This window comes from Lathyrus oleraceus, chromosome 1 (genome assembly GCF_024323335.1).
Source record: "Lathyrus oleraceus cultivar Zhongwan6 chromosome 1, CAAS_Psat_ZW6_1.0, whole genome shotgun sequence".
NCBI lineage: Eukaryota > Viridiplantae > Streptophyta > Magnoliopsida > Fabales > Fabaceae > Lathyrus > Lathyrus oleraceus.
In genome coordinates this window covers 40,966,143-40,984,496 of record NC_066579.1, presented here as the reverse complement: position 1 = coordinate 40,984,496, position 18,354 = coordinate 40,966,143, and the positions used below count along the sequence as shown (strand labels likewise).

At 37.2% G+C, this 18,354-nt stretch overlaps 1 pseudogene; it reads right to left on the bottom strand.

Moving 5' to 3' along the window:
* Positions 1–4,106: 4,106 nt before the first annotated feature.
* On the bottom strand, positions 4,107–5,070 carry LOC127089932 (phospholipase D delta-like; annotated as a pseudogene).
* Positions 5,071–18,354: the final 13,284 nt, after the last annotated feature.

Sequence of the window (18,354 nt, the reverse complement as noted above, 5' to 3'; positions counted from 1 at the left end):
CTCTTACAGCTTGGGTCTAATACTCGGGACTACGTCTGGACATTCCATCCAGGCAGTCTGTTTCTTTCCAATATTGATAAGAAAAAGATTCGAATATTTATGAATGTTTTGGAGGGAAGACGAATATTTATGGCTTGCAAGCTCTTACAGCTTGTGCCTAATATTCGGGATTACGACTGGACATTCCATCCAGGTAATCTTTTTCTTCACGTTTTATTTAGAAAATGATTTGAATATTAAAGAGAAGACGAATATTAACGACTTGCAAGCTCTTACAGCTTGAGCCTAATATTCGGGATTACAACTGGACATTCCATCCAGGTAATCTTTTTCTTCCAACTTTTTATTTAGGAAAAGATTTGAATATTTGAAATGTTAAGAGAAGACGAATATTTATGGCTTGCAAGCTCTTACAGCTTGAGCCCAATATTCGGGATTACGACTGGATATTCCCTCCAGGTAATCTTTTTCTTCCAATTTTATTAAGAAGAGGTTTTGAATATTAGAGTATTAAAAGGAAGACAAATATTTATGGCTTGCAAGCTCTTACAGCTTGAGCCTAATATTCGGGATTATGACTGGATATTTCCTCCAGGATAATCTTTTTCTTCCAACTTTATTTAGAAAATGATTTGAATATTAAAGAGAAGACGAATATTAACGGCTTACAAGCTCTTACGGCTTGAGCCTAATATTCGGGATTACAACTGGACATTCCATCCAGGTAATCTTTTTCTTCCAACTTTTTATTTAGGAAATGATTTGAATATTAGAGTGTAGAAGTGAAGACGAATATTTATGGCTTACAAGCTCTTACAGCTTGAGCCTAATATTCGGGATTACGACTGGATATTACATCCAGGTAATCTTTTTCTTCCAACTTTATTAAGAAAATGGGTTGGACATTTAATTAAAATGATCAATGTACACAAGATTTGAAATTTGACTGGATGTGCTTAAAAAAATTGATGTAAGGACCTTTTGGTGTTAAAATTGAACACTTAATCATGCAGTATCAGTAATTATTAACAAGCATTCAAATATATATATATAATATATACTAGCAACAATAACAAATGCAAGCATATTTTCACTAATGCAAAAATAATTACAACTAAAAAAATAAAAAAACAATTAATAAATTTAATCTACAGATTAAATAGTTCAATTTTAGTCAACTTTCATAATATCAATAATAACATATAATAATTTTAAAAATAAAAATCTAAAAATAAAAATAGAGATAAATAAACAAGTTTAAGAAAAACAAAATAAACAATAAACAATAAAAATAAAAATAAATAAGATTTAAGCAAAACATGTAAATAAGACTTAAACAAATTTGAAACATGACGACTTTTATTTATATACATATATATACTTTAGACAAGCACTAAGTATGTCTATAAGACTAAAAAAAATAATAAAAAAAATAACGATTATATATAAAACTCAAAACAAACTAAGATAAATATATATATCTAAAACTTAAGATTAAAAAGTATGGCACAATCAAATTATTTACGACATCCTTTAAACAGAACCCAACAATCCAACTGAAATGAAAAAAAGAATTCAAAGATTTAAAATCAAATAAACAAAATAGTATATAGATATATATGAAAGTAAATTAGTGAACTACATAAAAAAACTTAAAATATTTATAACAACAAGCACACACTTACAGATTAAACAAAAGCCAATAAATTCCAACCTAGACTATGCGATAACAACAAACCTCCTTAGCACAAATCCAACATAATACCGCAAAAAGAAAAATGAGAGAAACCTCACCGACCGCAGAACACAATAGGCGACGGAGTACTTCGGGTGCAAGTGATGACTGTAGTTGTAGTTGAAAGAGGAAAATAGAGTTGCTAGCCGTAGTGGTTGTTAAAGAGAAGCTGCCGTCGAAAATCTTTTAGGGTTTTTCTTCTTCTCTTGAAATCGCCGCCACTCTGGTGTGCTCACTCGCCTGCTTCGCCTTCAGAAAAAATCTTCGTCCAAACGCCGGCGGGATGAAGCTCTAGGGTTCTCTCCACAGAGCGCCGCTTCCAGGTTTTTCACTCTATCTCGTTTTAGAATCTCTAGGGTTTTTTTTTTCTCTCTCTTTTCCGTCGTATATCCTCTCCTAGGGTTTTTTTTGTGAATAGTGGATGCGCCTCCCCCCCTCTTCCAATTCCTCTTACTCATTTCTGCTGTCTATTTATCTTCCGCAGATAGGGTTTCGAATTTGGTCTCTAGAGCTCAAAGAAGAAAATTTCCAGAAATCTTTTTGATGCTCAGAAGTGTGTTGTCCTGTTTATTGTTAAGTTTCGAAAAAAAAGGTGAACGAATGTATACTTTCTCTTTGCAATTGTCTTAATGCCAATTTGGGATTTCTTTTTTGAATTTTAATTGCTTGGTAATTATTTTGTGTTACTGCAGTGAAATGTGAGGTTCCTCAAAGGTGCAGAAACGACAGCCAAATGATTTCCGGGTTTGCTGTTAGAAATAATTTGTTGGAGCTGAAGCTTCCTTTGCTGTTGCAAAAACACGATTTTCACACACAACAAACTTAAGATCAGTAAACTTTTACTTCCCGGATGTCTTTGGATTGGACTGCTGTAGGTTATTTTTCCATTGTGTTGCTCACGGTTTGATTTGTGCACCTTGCTTATGCTTGTAGGTTGTTTGCAGCTAGTCCGTGATGACCAAAACTGAGATGTCGAGAGTCATGATTTTGCCAGGTTGTTTTCTACAGCATATGATTGCAATATGATAATAAGCCTCCTCCTAGTACACCTTAAACCCTGCTCATTCTCTTTCAGCAAAAACCGGTAAACGTCATGCTTGCTGTAATTGCATTAGCACATCAATGTACTAATCTGGTTATCGTCATTGCAGGTAGGACCTTGATCATCATCACATCCCATTGCATATACTTGCAATCAGACTTACAACTTCTATGCCCCAAAGATAGACTCCCTGCTGTGATGTGTGCATTCTGCTGTCTGCCGAAATCAATTAATGTTCAAATTTATTAATTTTTTCAGCAATCCATTGGCCCAGTCTTGGAGACTCATTTGTCTGACAAGCATCAAGGGCTCGTTCCAACATGCGAAGAGTAGGCTCTATTGTCATTGTTTTTATTCTCTACAGCATATGCAGACCAATCGATTTTTGAGGAAGGAAGTGTCTTAAGCATCTCCTCTGTTGTAGACTTTGGGGGAAAATCATACAACTTTTGCAGCAAATTTGCTTTGACCTGCTGACACACGAAGCTTGCCACTGCCAGCTTGACCAAGCATTCCATAATCCTCACCAAGACCGTCCCCTAAAGAGCTCTATTTCCGGAATTCCAAATTGCATCCTATTGGCTAACTTCCGATTCCTGGAACAGAACTGAAGTAGTGAAGTGATAGGTGCTGGAATAATAGATAGCGACTGGACAACATTTTGTGGTTCAGACACTACAACAACGGAGCTTTCTGTAATCGAGAGTGTTTTCATGCTGAGGGACTCGCAACCTAGTGTCATTGTGGATGAGATGAGTAAATCCCTTATTGACGGCTATGTTTGAAAATTGGTAATACTAGTGACTTTTGGTAAGGTGTTTTAAAATCTTGGTTATGGTTTTGTCTAATGCTGTTCCAAAAAGGATTGTTTGTGGGATTGGTTGTTGATTTTCGTAGTGAATCTTTGCAGGTCTGTTTAGATACCGGCTATCAATGGGTGAAAGTCCCTTACCTAAAGAGATGCAGGTAACAACGACATGCTGGATTATCCACGACTCATTTTTTTGGAAATGGAAAGGTAGTTCAAGCAGAATGGAGCCGATGCCTCTCCACCCATAAGACGAGCAGCATATGTCTTGTGCACAAGAGCTTCTCCTTGAAGCTTGCCAGCCATGTCTAAATTTCCGCCTATAATCTCGGCCACAAAGCTTGCGCCAGCCTGTGAAAGATTGCCACAAAACTTCGAAGAACGACTTTATGCTACTGCTCAAGCAAATCTTCTGATTTAATTGTGACTTGTAGATTAATTAGCATCTTTAGTAACATAATTCTAACAATCACATGCTTTCCCATTGATTCTCTCATAATTGGACGTTGTGCATCACAAATCTAGCCACATCGGTCAAACAATATAAATAGCAAATTTCTCATTAGCTCTGATTTTACTAGCAAATTTCTCATTAGCTCTGTATGATCATCCTTTGAGGTATGATGAGAAGGACTTAAAATCCATGAGATGTGTTCTACTCTTATTAAAGCATCGTCATTCCACTGAGAAGCCTTTTTTAAAAAACAAATGCAAACTCTTTCCACTTAGTTGCTTTTCTCCATCGTTGTTCAAAAATTAATAAGAACAACATTTGCAGCAGGTCCATCGATAGTGCAAATCATGCCACGGTTGTCTCGGAGCCCTTGTTTTAGAAGGAAATATAGGATTGTGGAAATCACCGGAAAATACAGTATCCCAATCACGAAAAAGTCAATGCTTGGGTGTGTCATAGCGTCCATCACACAAATCAAAACCTCCTATAAAAATGGATAGCCTTTTGTTATTACCAGAAGCCTGTGTGTCCACAATAACACATTTTTGGTGGTGTGTGAAGACAGTTCCAACAACCTGTTGTTTAATGGAGCTTATCTTACTGCTAGCATAGCGAGGCGCCAAAACACACATGACAGAAGAATGTTTGAAAAACTTCTTTGTTTCCTCATCATGAGTCATCATTATTCCAGTTGACTTGAAGAAGACCTTATCATGGGAAGCTTTATCATCCCAAACAAGCAATACAACTCTCACCCCTTCTTCAAACTTATACTTGAGTAACTCACCAAGTGTTAAATCCCCACCCCACGGAAGAGGTCTAGAAGGTTCCCTAACAAGCCTCACTTTATGGTAAATTGACCAACCGACTAAATAAACCATGTGATGAGCTTCTGTTATAGTATGACATATATCTTCCCAACAACTCTCCGGTTTATAAACGTTACGATTATCAAGCTCAATCTCCGGTTTTTCTGCTTTACATAATCTATCAACTAAGGCTGAGTTGAGACAACATCCATCATTTTTCATAAACTCAATAACATTTCTAGCACGATCAATATTTCCTCGAAAGTTTTATCCATATACATTAGAGCCAAAACTTTCTAAGGGATAAGACAGACTGGGTATTTTTCATCCTTATAAAGAGCATAGCCAAAGACTCCTTGTGCCTCAATTTCATCCACACAGTCTTCAAGACCCCACTCAAGTAACTTTAGGTATCCACCCGGTTGTACCGATTCACCTACAATCCTATCCGGTTCACTCAAATCTCTTTCAAACACATGCACTCGTCGTCCATCCTTTCCAAGTGTATAAGCAAAAGCAGCAAAAAAAAGATTCAGGACCAAAATCAGGGTATGACAGCGACTTTGTTAAGTCCATCGTGCGAGCGCGCGATTGCTTCATAAGGGTCGTATTCTTTTTTCAAGGTACGACACATTTCTATGGAAAATCAAGGATTTCCATGAGGTATTGTGGTTTCTTGGTGCAAGAATGATATATTATTTAACCGTGTGAAAATAAATCTCAAAATATTCATATACGAGTGAATTTTCCCTGTGAGCATAAATGGTTGTTCACAACTATCTACGCAAGCCCTAATAACGCAAACATAAGGATCCTATGGAAAGATTTGCTTGTTTTGGCGAGTAAAATCGCATATCCATGGCTCATTGCATAAGATTTTAATGATATTTTGAACATGGAGGAAAATAAAGGAGATGCTTAAGCCTCCATTAGACGGTGTAACAATTTCAAAAGGAGAATTCATGCTAGTAACTTAATGAACCCGAGTATGGTGGGTCCTAGGTTTACATGGAGAGGATCGATCTTCCATGAAGGCCGACATATATATGAGAAGTTGGACAAAGCATTAAGTAATGATACCTGGAGTTTTGAATTCCCTAAAACCTATGTGAAAGTGTTAATTAGGATGGAGTTTTCAAATCATCACCCTACCTTAATATCTCCAAAAGGAAACCTTATCAGCATGACTCCACGTCAGTTCAAGTTTGAGAACACATGGATTTTACATGATACATATCACAACATGGTTAATGATGCATGAAACTTGGAAAGTAATTTGATCTAAAACAATAATTATTTATAAGAATTCATCTTTGAGTGGAAAGCTAATACTTTTGATCAAGTTAAAAATAGAAAGAAGAAGTTGATGGCAAGATTGCATGACATTCAAGGAGCGTTGCAACATAATGATAACTATGCAAGCTTAAAGAAACTTGAAGAGAAGTTGTATGAGGATTTAAACACACTAAAGAAAGAAGAATTGAAGTGGTTTCATAGATCATGAGCAAAATGGTTGTCAGATGGAGATTGTAACACCAAATATTACCATCTCAAAACCATTAAAAGAAGACGGCATAACAATATTATTATGCTAAAAAATAGTCAGGGGCATTGAGCAGAGGAGAATGAACAACTTCAGCTCCTTGTCAATGATCATTTTAGATACCTGTTTGCTTTTAAGGATACAAGTAATTTTTTTAAAGCAAACAAATGTTACTTTTCCTCAACTAACTAGTAAGGATTTGCAGTTTCAGATGAGGAGATCAAACATGCGGTGTTTACCACGAGTCCTTGGAAAACTCCTAGGCCTGATGGTTATCATTCAGGCTTCTACCAAAAATATTGGAACATAGTTGGCAACAAAGTCGTTGAATTTGTTAGGAGAGTTTGGGAATATCCAAGTGTGATAGTAGAAGTGAATCAAATTGATGTTTATTTGATCCCTAAGGTTCATGTTCCTCAAATGGTTGGCCAACTCTGTCATATATCCATTTATAACTCTAACCACAAAGTTGTTAATCAAGTGGTGGTTAATAGATTAAGAGAATCTTCCTAAGCTGGTATCGCTTAATCAAACAGGTTTCACGCCTGGGCAAAATATTCACGAAAATATCATCATTGTTAGAGAGGTTCTTCATAGCATGCAGAGAATGGAAGGAAATAAAGGAAGCTTTGTAATTAAAGTTGACCTATCTAAGGAATGTGACAAGTTAAATTGGGATTTTATATGGAGAACTATTTCTGAGATAAATCTCCTAGAGAAGTTAATCAACATTATCATGCATTATATCACAAGTGTGGAAACTAATGTTAAATGGCATGGTGTTATGAGTGATTTCATTCGTCCATAATGAGGGATAAGGCAGGGAGACCCTATCTCTCCTTATCTCTATGTGTTTTTCATGGATAATATATCCCATATTATCATGCAAGCAGTTACTTGTAGTGGTAAATATTTTGAGATCAAGTCATTGATTAACTTAACTCACAAAGCAAGAGTCGTCACCACACTTTTATTATTTCCAAAAGAAAGGGAAAAATAACTAACAAAACCTAAAGAAGTTTTAAAACAAAACTAATAAAAACAGAGATAAGGGTCCATGGGTTGGTTATGCAAATGGAAGGTAGTAGCACCCTAAACATCTATAGTACTCTATAAGAACCGCTTTGAAAACCTGTGTATTTTGGCTTAAAATTGGTGTTGTTTGCCAAAGGTTGGGGATAAGAGAAGAGAAATATTTTTTTTAAAATAACTTTTCTGTTTGCCAAGACTTCCTGAGCCTCGTGCCTATGTACCCACAAAGTGAAATGGATGATCAAAAAACCTCGTAGTTTGTGGTAAAGATAACAAAGATGTTTATTTTGATTCATTTTTAGTGAAAAATATATTTTGTCATTTTGAGGAGAACACTCAACTACCCAACCACGAGTATGAGAACTTTGCATCACCACAAAGAAGGGCTCCAACTTGGATAAAGATTAACAAGTATGCCACTAGCTCTCTTAGGTGGAAAAGAATTATCATCAATATTATGAGGATAAGAGAATTACATCTTAACTATGGAAATGACTCATGTCTAAACTTTGAGAAAAAAGTTTTAAAAGAAAAAATGCACAAAGGGCACAAAATAGTTTGAATGAGTTATGTATTTTTTTAAGTCTTTTGAAATTGGTTTGAATATGCTTAATATGTATTATCATTTTTATTAAGGAAAGGTTTTGAAAATCACTTGACAAAAGTCAAGGTTTATTGAGAAAGTGGTTCAAGTTTGATAACAATAATGTTTTTTGAAAAAAAAAAGAAGATTTTGAAAATTAAAGAAGGGGGTAGATGAAGAGATTATCTTAGAACATAAAATAAAAGCTGGGGAGGAAAGATCTAACCAAGAGATAACAAACTTTATGACATGAGTCAAGCAAGAATTCCCTCATTTGGATTAAGCCTCGAGCAATATATTAAGCAATCGTAATTGGACTTATGTAGAAGTCACAACTATCTGAGGCCGGTTAATAATAATATTTCTATTAATACATGCTAGATAAATGATATGTAAATCATTCTCCTAAAGTTATACCACAAAAAAAGTAAAAGAGGATGTATCAATCACAAAGGCTAGAAGAATGGTCTATTACACCAATCAATACCGTATGGTACTTAGGACAAACTTATGCATCTATCCAAAGTACCTTAAATGATCCATGATTAATTAAGAGGTATGTTTGAAATGATGGAAGTTTATCAAGTACCAAACCGCACATCATGAACAAGATGGACACAAACCATTCAATTGATTAAGAGAGAAAAAGGAAGAGAAAGAGATGATGAAGAAGAAGGCAATAGAAACCAAACCCAAATTGGATCAAAGGATTGATCAAGTCATCATCAAAATCAATCATCCATCTTGGTGAATTAGGGTTTTCACCCCATCAACACCCAAGATCCATTGAGTTTGATGAGACCTATGATCAAAGTAGCCAAAACCCAAGGTCATCAGAAGTAAAAAAAGGTCAAACAAGCATAAAATGCAATAAAATAAAATAAAATACATCAAAAATATTTTTAAAATGAATTTTAAAAGGAAAATAAAAGAGAAAACCATAAAGCCCTTCAAAACACCAAATAAATGACCAAGAAAATTATGGAAGGTTGGAGATAAAATAAGAAACATAAAATAAAATTTTCAGAGTTTTAAAATGCATAAAAATATTTTTAAACCAATTAAAACAAAGAAAAAAAAAGAGGAAATCCAAGAAAATTAGAAAATCAAGAAAATAAAACATGGAAAAATAAATATCAGATGAAGAAAAATAAAAGAAAATTTTAAAAATTATTTTGGATAAAAATGAATTTTCTATTATTTTTTAAAGAAGATGCAATTTAAAATAAAAAATAAAAAGAAATAAAAGACAGAAAAAAACAAAGGCGTTGGATCTGGCCTCATTAGTTGACGTGGCAGATCCAACAAATATTAGAATAGGGCGCATGGTGGAAAATAACTAGAATAAAACATGAAATCACATTCAAAATGGACCAATCAAAACATTTCAAAATGCCAACGTGGATAGCCAACTCAGATGGCCTGAACACAAACCCGATCATCTTCTCCAATGATCCCTCGTCGGAGCTTCATCATTTGGCAAAGTAAGAACATGAGACTGCCACCAATATGATTGTCTCCTCATCGCGAATTAAACCTCATACTTAAAATTCATTTATCTAAACTAAGCAGGGAGAATTTCAGAGAAGTTTCAGAAACAAGCAAGTCACGAAAAGTAAAACTAAATGATGAACACTATCAATCAACACCAGATAAGTTACGGGAAAACATCAGAAAGTGAAGGACTATATCATGGTAACTTGTTTGAGTTTAAATGATGCTCAGAACTACCTTGTCCAAATGATGATCAGAGGTTGAAGAAGCTTGATCTAGAAGGGCACTTTAGAAGGTCTTAGAGCTTGGAAATTGTTGCAAAAGCTTTAGAGGAGTTAGAGCTTGATCAAGAAATTGAGTTGAAACAGGCTAAAAATCAAAACATGATAGCTCAAATTTTTGGAAAAGTTTGGAGTTGGAGAAGAGGTAGCTTAGTCATGAAGCAAATATGTCGGTTTATTTATAGGGAAGTGATTTGTGATCTCATACGTGCCAAATGATGTTCAATTCGTGTAAAATGAATTTGTTCATGATGTGAGAAAAATGTGACTTACAAAACCATCAAAACTCAATAAAATCATGTGTTTAATGAGTCATTTAACTTCTGGAGACTTGATTAATCATGGTTAGGTCCAAAACGCATGGTAAATTGACTTGTAGTTTAGAATTAGTGAAGTTCAAAATTCAGACCATGATGATTTCTTCAGTTCCAAGTCAACATGTTTAACTCAATGTGGCATCTTGCTCAGGAGGCTTTTTGTTCTCATTCTTCTTGCAATTTATTGACATCATATCAAAGATCACAATATGCCAAGGAATGTTGCATTTGGATGCCTGAGCACAAAGTTATGGCATGTTGAAGTTGGCACAAATATTTGGTAATGCAACTTGGAAAATTATAAGTCCCAAATGGCTGAAAATGACCTATAATGTCTCAAAAAATTCCATGGCCTTCAAAGTATAATTTTATTTTGATCCTCGAATCAAACTTGCAGAGGGCACCACGAATGATATTATGCAAAAATAATCAGCCTTAAATGTTGAAAATTGAAGAAGTTATGAACCTTTAAAGTTGATAAAAAGTCACTTGAAAATATGTAAAATTTCACTAAGTCCACAAATGACCTATAATATCTTCAAAATTTTGATGATCCTCCAAACACAATTGGCTCTTGTCATGTAAAGAGGATTTGTAAAGGATATTGAGAAGAGTCATATGCAAAAAGAAGCATTCAAAAATGTTAATGGTTGAAGGAGTTGTGATCCTTTGAATTTTGACTTTAAATGTTGACTTTTTGGTCAAACCTTTTGGAATAAACTTGTGTATTTGAAATTTTCTTGCATTTTAAGGTACACGGATGATCATATGAATTCAAAATAAGGTGTCCTTAAATGTCTTTTGATTAAATTGCTCAAAGTTTGAGGGAACTTGGTGAAGAAGGCATGAAAATAAACACATGAACCTTTGAGTTTTCTTAAGAAATAAGCAGCAAAACTTTAAGATACTCTTGATCAAAATGATAATGAAAGATGCTTGAGAATCTTGGAGGCTGTGTTTTGAGAGATAAGCTCCTTGAGAATCAATGGTTGAACACATTTTGACTTGAGAAATAAAAAAAACCCTAGCCGAGGAACCATGTTTGATTCTCTTGATGAAAATCCCTACCTTGCACAATAAACTTAAAGAAAACAAGACATATTTTTTCTATTTTGATCAGTGGTTAGATAAGCAATGAACATATAAACACAAAGGTAAAACACCAACAATAGGTGCTTGATGATCCCTATAAAAGGCAAACCCAAAGATGAGAGGGAGAGGACAAAGATGTGACCTTGTTTGTATGCAAAGATGCAAATGATATGTGGGATCTTATGGTTAAAAATTAGGGCATGACATTACTGATGGTCGATGGAAAGTGAAACGTTTGGGAAAACATGGTATTGAGATTTCCCACTTGATGTTCACAATGATTTATTATTGTTTGGAGAGGCAACAAAAAAACAAATGAATCATGTGATGAATACATTTCAAACCTTTTGTAACATGTTGGGCCAAGAGGCCAACCATGAGAAAATAAGCATTTTGTTCTTCAATAATGTTTCTAGTGCAATAAGAAGTAAATTGATTCAAATATCATAATTTAAGGTGTGAAATCAGCTAGAAGAGTAGCTGGGAGTTCCACTAAGTTGAAAAACTCTTAAGAGTGGGGATTTCCAATATGTCTTAGAGAAAATATGTCCCGAACTTATGGCTAGGAAATCGAATCACCTCTCTTTTGCAGACAAAATAACATTGGCTAAGAGTGTTGATCGGAAAAATATAGCAAGTGTACTATTTTTACCGATGTAGTAATAAGGAGTTTTATTTCCAAGTATCGTTCTCAGGGATTGCGTAGGAAATACTTATTTAACTTTGATTCTATCAGAACAAAAATATAATGGTTTGGTTGTTTTAGGAATTTCAGCAATAAACACAAAAGACAGTAAAATATAATTGATTAATATAAAATATGCTAGGGGAAATGGTTGATTTAACAAGTTACGAATTCAGTCAAGATTTCCTTAATACCTATGAAACATTCAATTACCTAACCTCAAAATGTTCTTCCTTAAGTCCTTAAGGAAGAAACTATTAAACTACCAATTCTTACTCAAATGTCCATTCAATTAATCATTGATTTTAATCATAAACAATATCAAGGTTTTCGGTGGTTTACAAAAGTGACTAGTCTTAGATGATGCAATCATAAACCTAATTGTGTGAAAACCCAAACAATCACAATCCTGTTATTGATAGTCATAGATCAATTTGTATTTGTCCGATACAAAAGCATAATAACATCACACAATTGAATTGAAATAAGTAACTTAGTAAGAAGGAAATCATTCGTTCAAATTCATAACATACGATCAAATCAGGACCACCCCCCTAACATAGGGGGTTTAGCCTCTCATAGTAGTAAACGAAATAATAGTATGAAAATTAGACATTACAAAGAACTAGGAGATTTGGATCTTCAATGGTCGGAACCCTTGAATCTCGCTGTCTTCAAATCCTCCGTTTTTGCTATCTTCTCAATGCCGTGTTTTCTTTTGTACGTCAAAAAGTGTTTTCTCCTTTCTCTTCCAAGCCTTCTTATAGCTTCAGATGAATCTCTTCCAAGCAAAAGGTCCAAACTACCCTTAATGAGCAGAATAGGTTCACAAAGCAAAAGTTGGGGTTTCCAAGCCGCGCCCAACAACACGGGCCGCGTGTGTACACACGGGTGCCCGCGTTGCTCTCCATGATAATTATCTTCAAAACAAGCTACAGAGGCAACAACACGGGCCGTGTTCCTCCACACGGGTGCCCATGTTAATGCACTGTTTTAAACAACACGGCCGTGTGTCACCACACGGGTGCCCGTGTTGATCTCTGTTTTTCTTCTCCCATTTTGCTCTGCCTGATCAATAACACAGGCAGTGTTGTAGCACACGGGTGTCCGTGTTGACCTGCTGTCTCTTCATATTTTTGCCTTTCTGAGTATCCATAACTTCACCATTAATGCTTTTAAACCTGTGCAATGGCCTGTAACAATGACACTACCAAACGAAGCGTAAAAGAGATCTTTTTGACATAAACTTGTAATCGAATGCCATGCGATACCAAACCAACAAAACATGATAAATGACTCTGAAGCAACTATAAACAAACATAAATCTTACCAAAGTGATGAAAATATGTCGGATTAACGGTGGGAATTCAATGGAAATGGTGACCGATCACAACCCCAAACTTGTCTCATTGCTTGTCCTCAAGTGATGTATTGAGTCCAAACAAAGGTCACCCTCGAATTCATTTTCCATAATGCAACCTAGTCTTTCACAATTTGTGTTCTTCCTTTCCAATCGAGTTTCAGGTCTCTCCGATTCAGGCAGTTTACCACATTTCTACATCAGAAACCTCTTCACCTGTAAGCTTTTCACACACTCACACATCTCTCAGGGTTAGGTGTGTACACTCACAGCACAGTATGCAATACCAAACTCTTAAATTTGAATACATTCTAATGTCACTACCACAGCAGATTCCACACACTTTTCGAGGTCTTTTTGGGTTGTAACGGGGCTTGGGTACGGTGGGATAAACAAAAAAATGGATAACAAAGGGTTTTGAACTCGGCAGTCATGTTGTGTGATTTTTCATTCTCTTTTTCTCGTGTATCACGTATACTCTGGGGGTTAATTTCACTCTTTTGACTCTTTTTCTACTCAAATTTTTCGAGCATTTTATAGGTGTTAGAGTCTTAAGTCTCGGCAAGTGCATTTTTTCTTTTTTTTTCTTTTAAGGAACATACATACTATTTTTCTTTTTGTATGATCTCTTATTATGCACTTGCCCTCTCTTTCAAGATTTCCACCCCAAACTTAGTTTTATTGCACATCTTGCAATTCACACAATCATACCGAGTAATGGAAAAAAATGAATGATTAAAAGTTAACAGGGGGTTTATGATGAATAAATGCTTAATAGTTAACAGGGGGTTTATGATGAATAAAATGGCTAAGGCTCAACGGGGTTCACGAAGGGAAACATACAGATAGGGATGGTTAGAAAGGCCCTGGCTAAACAAACAACTTGCCTCAGTGTGTGTTGTCATGTTGTGACGTGTCAACAGGACATACGCAAAATCAGAGTGATAAAGTCATACCTGGATGAACTCTCATGCTGATATTTAGTGTTTGGCTTTTTGTGATCTCACCATGTTGGTTAGCTTGCAAGCTCTGATGCCTCCTCGTGTTATGTGGTTCTTTTCTGACTTGGTTTTCCCATACCGCTCTCTTGGTCTGGTGTCCCCAAATTGTGTCCGACTTTATTTTCTCAAGGTTGCATCAACTTCCGGGGTGCCTTATCAGCCTAAGTTTGAGGGGTGTGATTCATCCACTACCATTGATCCCGGGCTCGTCCAACCGTTTCTCATCACTCTGTACACACAGTAGGTCCAAAAGAAAAGAAAACAAACAAAACAAACAAACATACTAATATAACGATAACATAACAAAAACAAAACAAATTGAAAGAGAATTAAAACATGAAAGGAGAAACCCCCCCCCCCCCACACACACTTGAACTAAACATTGACCTCAATGTTTAAATTCAAAAACGAAGGGGACTTACAGTGATCACTATTGTGGAGGAGGCGGAGGATCGTGCGGGAAATGCAACATCAGACGTTGCATCATGGCTTGCATGTCATCCATGATTGTCCCTTGGCGAAACAGTTCCACACTCTGTCTATCTAATTCCGCACCTTGTCTGGTTTGCTCGGTGCGGAGAGTTCCCATCTCAGTCTGGAGCCAACCCCACTGGTCCTGAGACATAAAAGAGGATCCTTCACCATGTAGGCTTGAATCATGTGGGGGTGGCATACCATGGGTAGCTGGCCTCTCATCTTCTTCCATTTCCTCACCTGAAAGGTCATGGTCAAACTGAGCATCTTCCCCTACAGATTGGGCTGAACCTACATACAACCAGTTAGCAACATTGGCAATGCTAATGGAACCAGGTGCTGGTAGTGCGAGCACTTCCACATTGTGAATCACCAGAGAGTAATGAGTCGGCCTGATGGTAATCATTTGTTGATTGACTAGAGTGTGCATGTCGATCTTAGTCTTTCCCATCACTGCAGTTTCTTCCAGCAAGAGTTGATCATACCCAAAGTGGCCCGCAATCTGCGTGATCATACCACCCACAGAAATATCACCGGTAGTTGCGTGGCCAACTTGCTTCAAATGATTGGCGGCGAAAGCCGCTGCATTGATTCGCTCATTGTGGGCCATGCAATGAAGAAAAAATAACTCTCTCTTAGCAGCGACCCCGGTACTATCACCCCGTCCGAACAAGGTGTAGGCTAACCTTTTTTGTGCATATCTGAAGCACGGGTTATGAATCCCAGAAGCTTTTCCCGAGCTAGGGTTATAGCCAGTTTTACCTGTAATAGCCCTCCAGAAATCAATTGTAGAAAAAGTGTCTGGAGGGGTTCCGGGTCCAGATACCGGGAGTCTCAGAATACTCCCAAGTTCCTCAACAGATAACTCGTGATCTTCATCAAACAAGAGGAAAGTAATTTGACCATAAAATTCCATCTCCGAACCTGTCCACCTTCTCCTCATCTTAAACTCAACCGTACTTAAGAATTCAAGTGTGATACGAGCGAAGGTCGGTGCTTCGAATTGCATGAATTCTAACATACCGATGTTGTGAAACATGCGGTGCACCTCTTCCTTTAACCCTAACTAATCCAGTGTAGCATCACACATATATCGTGTCGGAATAAGCTTAAGTTTAGCGAGAATCACATACCTCTCTTGATGATTCGGTTGTTCAAACAAAATGCCATGGGGATTCGTAGAGCGTCTAGCCCGTTGCTTCGGTCGAGAAGACGTGGCTACATCCTTCTCCTTGCTTATACGCTTTTGGGGCATAATGGTACCTGCAAAAATTTCTCAAAATCCAAAGAACAGATTAGTGAAAACTGCCACCGTCACTGTGTAGAGGACGGCGAGAGGAACGATTTTTGTGAAGGTGAGATGAGGTTAAAGTGAGTGGAGCTATGAGAAAAGTGAAGCTTAATTTGATGGAGGTTAGGTTAACAATGGAGGAAGAGGGAGAGAGAAGGTTTCAAAAATCAGAAAAAGTGAGAATAAGTGGTGGGGAAGAGATGTAATAGCAAGTGGGTCCCAACATTAAAAGTACCCAAAATCACAAAATTTCAAAAATTAACCCGTTACGAACAACACGGCCGTGTTCCTGCACACGGGCGCCCGTGTTAATCCACTATTTTAATTAACACGGTCGTGTGTCACCACACGGGTGGCCGTGTGGATGACCTGTATTCCTCTTGCAGCACGACACGGGTCGTGTGTCACCACACGGGTAGCCGTGTGGATGACCTGTTTTCCTCAATTTCTGAATTCTGCTATGCTTCATAGGTATGGCATCCTTTCGCTGAGAGGTGATTATGACTGTACTCTCCAAGTTCCACTCCTTACCTGCAATAACGTTTCACACCCACACAGAAAAGAAAAAAATAAAATAAGTTAACAATCGAACACGTGGGTTGCCTCCCACGAAGCGCTTCGTTTAACGTCGCATGGCTCGACGGTTGTCCACCTCATTAGGCGAGGCGCATATGGTCAATCAATCCAGGCTGTTGGCCTCTGTAATAGGGCTTCAGCCTCTGGCCATTCACCTTGAATATATCTCCATTGTTTTGGTTCTTAATCTCTATTGCTCCGTGGGGAAAAACCTTATGCACGACAAATGGCCCGGACCATCTTGACTTCAATTTCCCAGGAAACAACTTGAGCCTCGAATTGAACAACAATACCAGTTGTCCTTCCCAGAAATATTTCCTGATGATTCTCTGATCATGCCACTTCCGTGTTTTCTCCTTGTACATCTTTGCATTCTCATATGCCTGATTACGAAATTCTTCTAACTCGTGAAGTTGAAGAATTCGGGATTCACCGGCTTTTGCAAGATCACAATTTAAGAACTTGGATGCCCAAAAGGCTTTGTGCTCTAATTCCAGAGGAAGATGACACTCCTTACCATAAATCAGTTGATACAGAGACATGCCAATTGAGGTTTTGAAAGTGGTTCAGTACGCCCATAACGCGTCATCTAATTTGATTGCCCAATCTTTTCTTGAAGCACTCACTGTCTTTTCTAAAATCTGTTTAATTTGCCAATTAGACACTTCAACTTGCCCACTCGTTTGGGGATGATATGGTGTGGCAATCTTGTGCTTCACATTATATTTCTTCAATAAGTTCTCCATGAGCTTATTCAAGAAATGTGTTCCTTCATCACTGATAAGTGCTCTAGGCACACCAAACCTTGAGAAGATGTTTTGTTTGAGAAAGTTTACCACTACTCTCGCATCATTAGAAGGGAGGGCTACGGCTTCCACCCATTTGGAGACATAGTCCACAGCCACCAGAATATAATTTTTTTCCAAATGAGGGTGGAAATGGCCCCATAAAGTCTATCCCCCAAACATCAAATAATTCCACTTCAAGCATGCCCTTTTGAGGCATCTGATTCCTCCTAGAAATATTTCCTGTCCGTTGGCATCTGTCACATTCCTTCACAACGACTTGGGCATCCTTAAACAACGTGGGCCAGTACAACCCTGATTGGAGGACTTTTGCGGCTGTCCTGTCTCCATTAAAGTGTCCCCCATAATCTGAGTCATGACATGCCTTTAAGACTTCATTTTGTTCTTCCTCAGGGACACATCGACGAATTAGTCCGTCTACCCCTTTCTTATACAGAATGGTTCGTCCCACAAATAAAACCTGCAATCATGAAGAAACTTTTTCTTTTTGTTATAATCAAAGTCGTCAGGAATTATACCACCCACCAGGTAGTTTGCGTAGCCAGCAAACCAAGGAACACCCACCACCGCGAGGATTCTTTCATCTATAAACTCGTCCTTTATGGGATGTTCCTCTTTCGTCTCTTCAATCGGAGACATTCGAGATAGGTGGTCAGCAACGGTGTTTTCACACCCCTTTTTGTCTCGAATTTCAAGGTCAAATTCTTGCAACAGCAAGATCCATCTGAGCAGCTTTGGCTTCGAGTCCTGTTTAGAAAAAAGATATTTCAACGCAGCATGGTCAGTATAAACAATTACCTTTGTTCCCAACAAGTATTGCCGAAATTTGTCAAAGGCATAAACCACAACCAGTAACTCCTTCTCTGTGGTTGCATAATTCATCTGGGCTGGATTCAACACATGGCTAGCATAATAGATGACGTGGAGGCGTTTGTCTTTTCTTTGCCCCAAGACTGCCCCTACTGCTATAT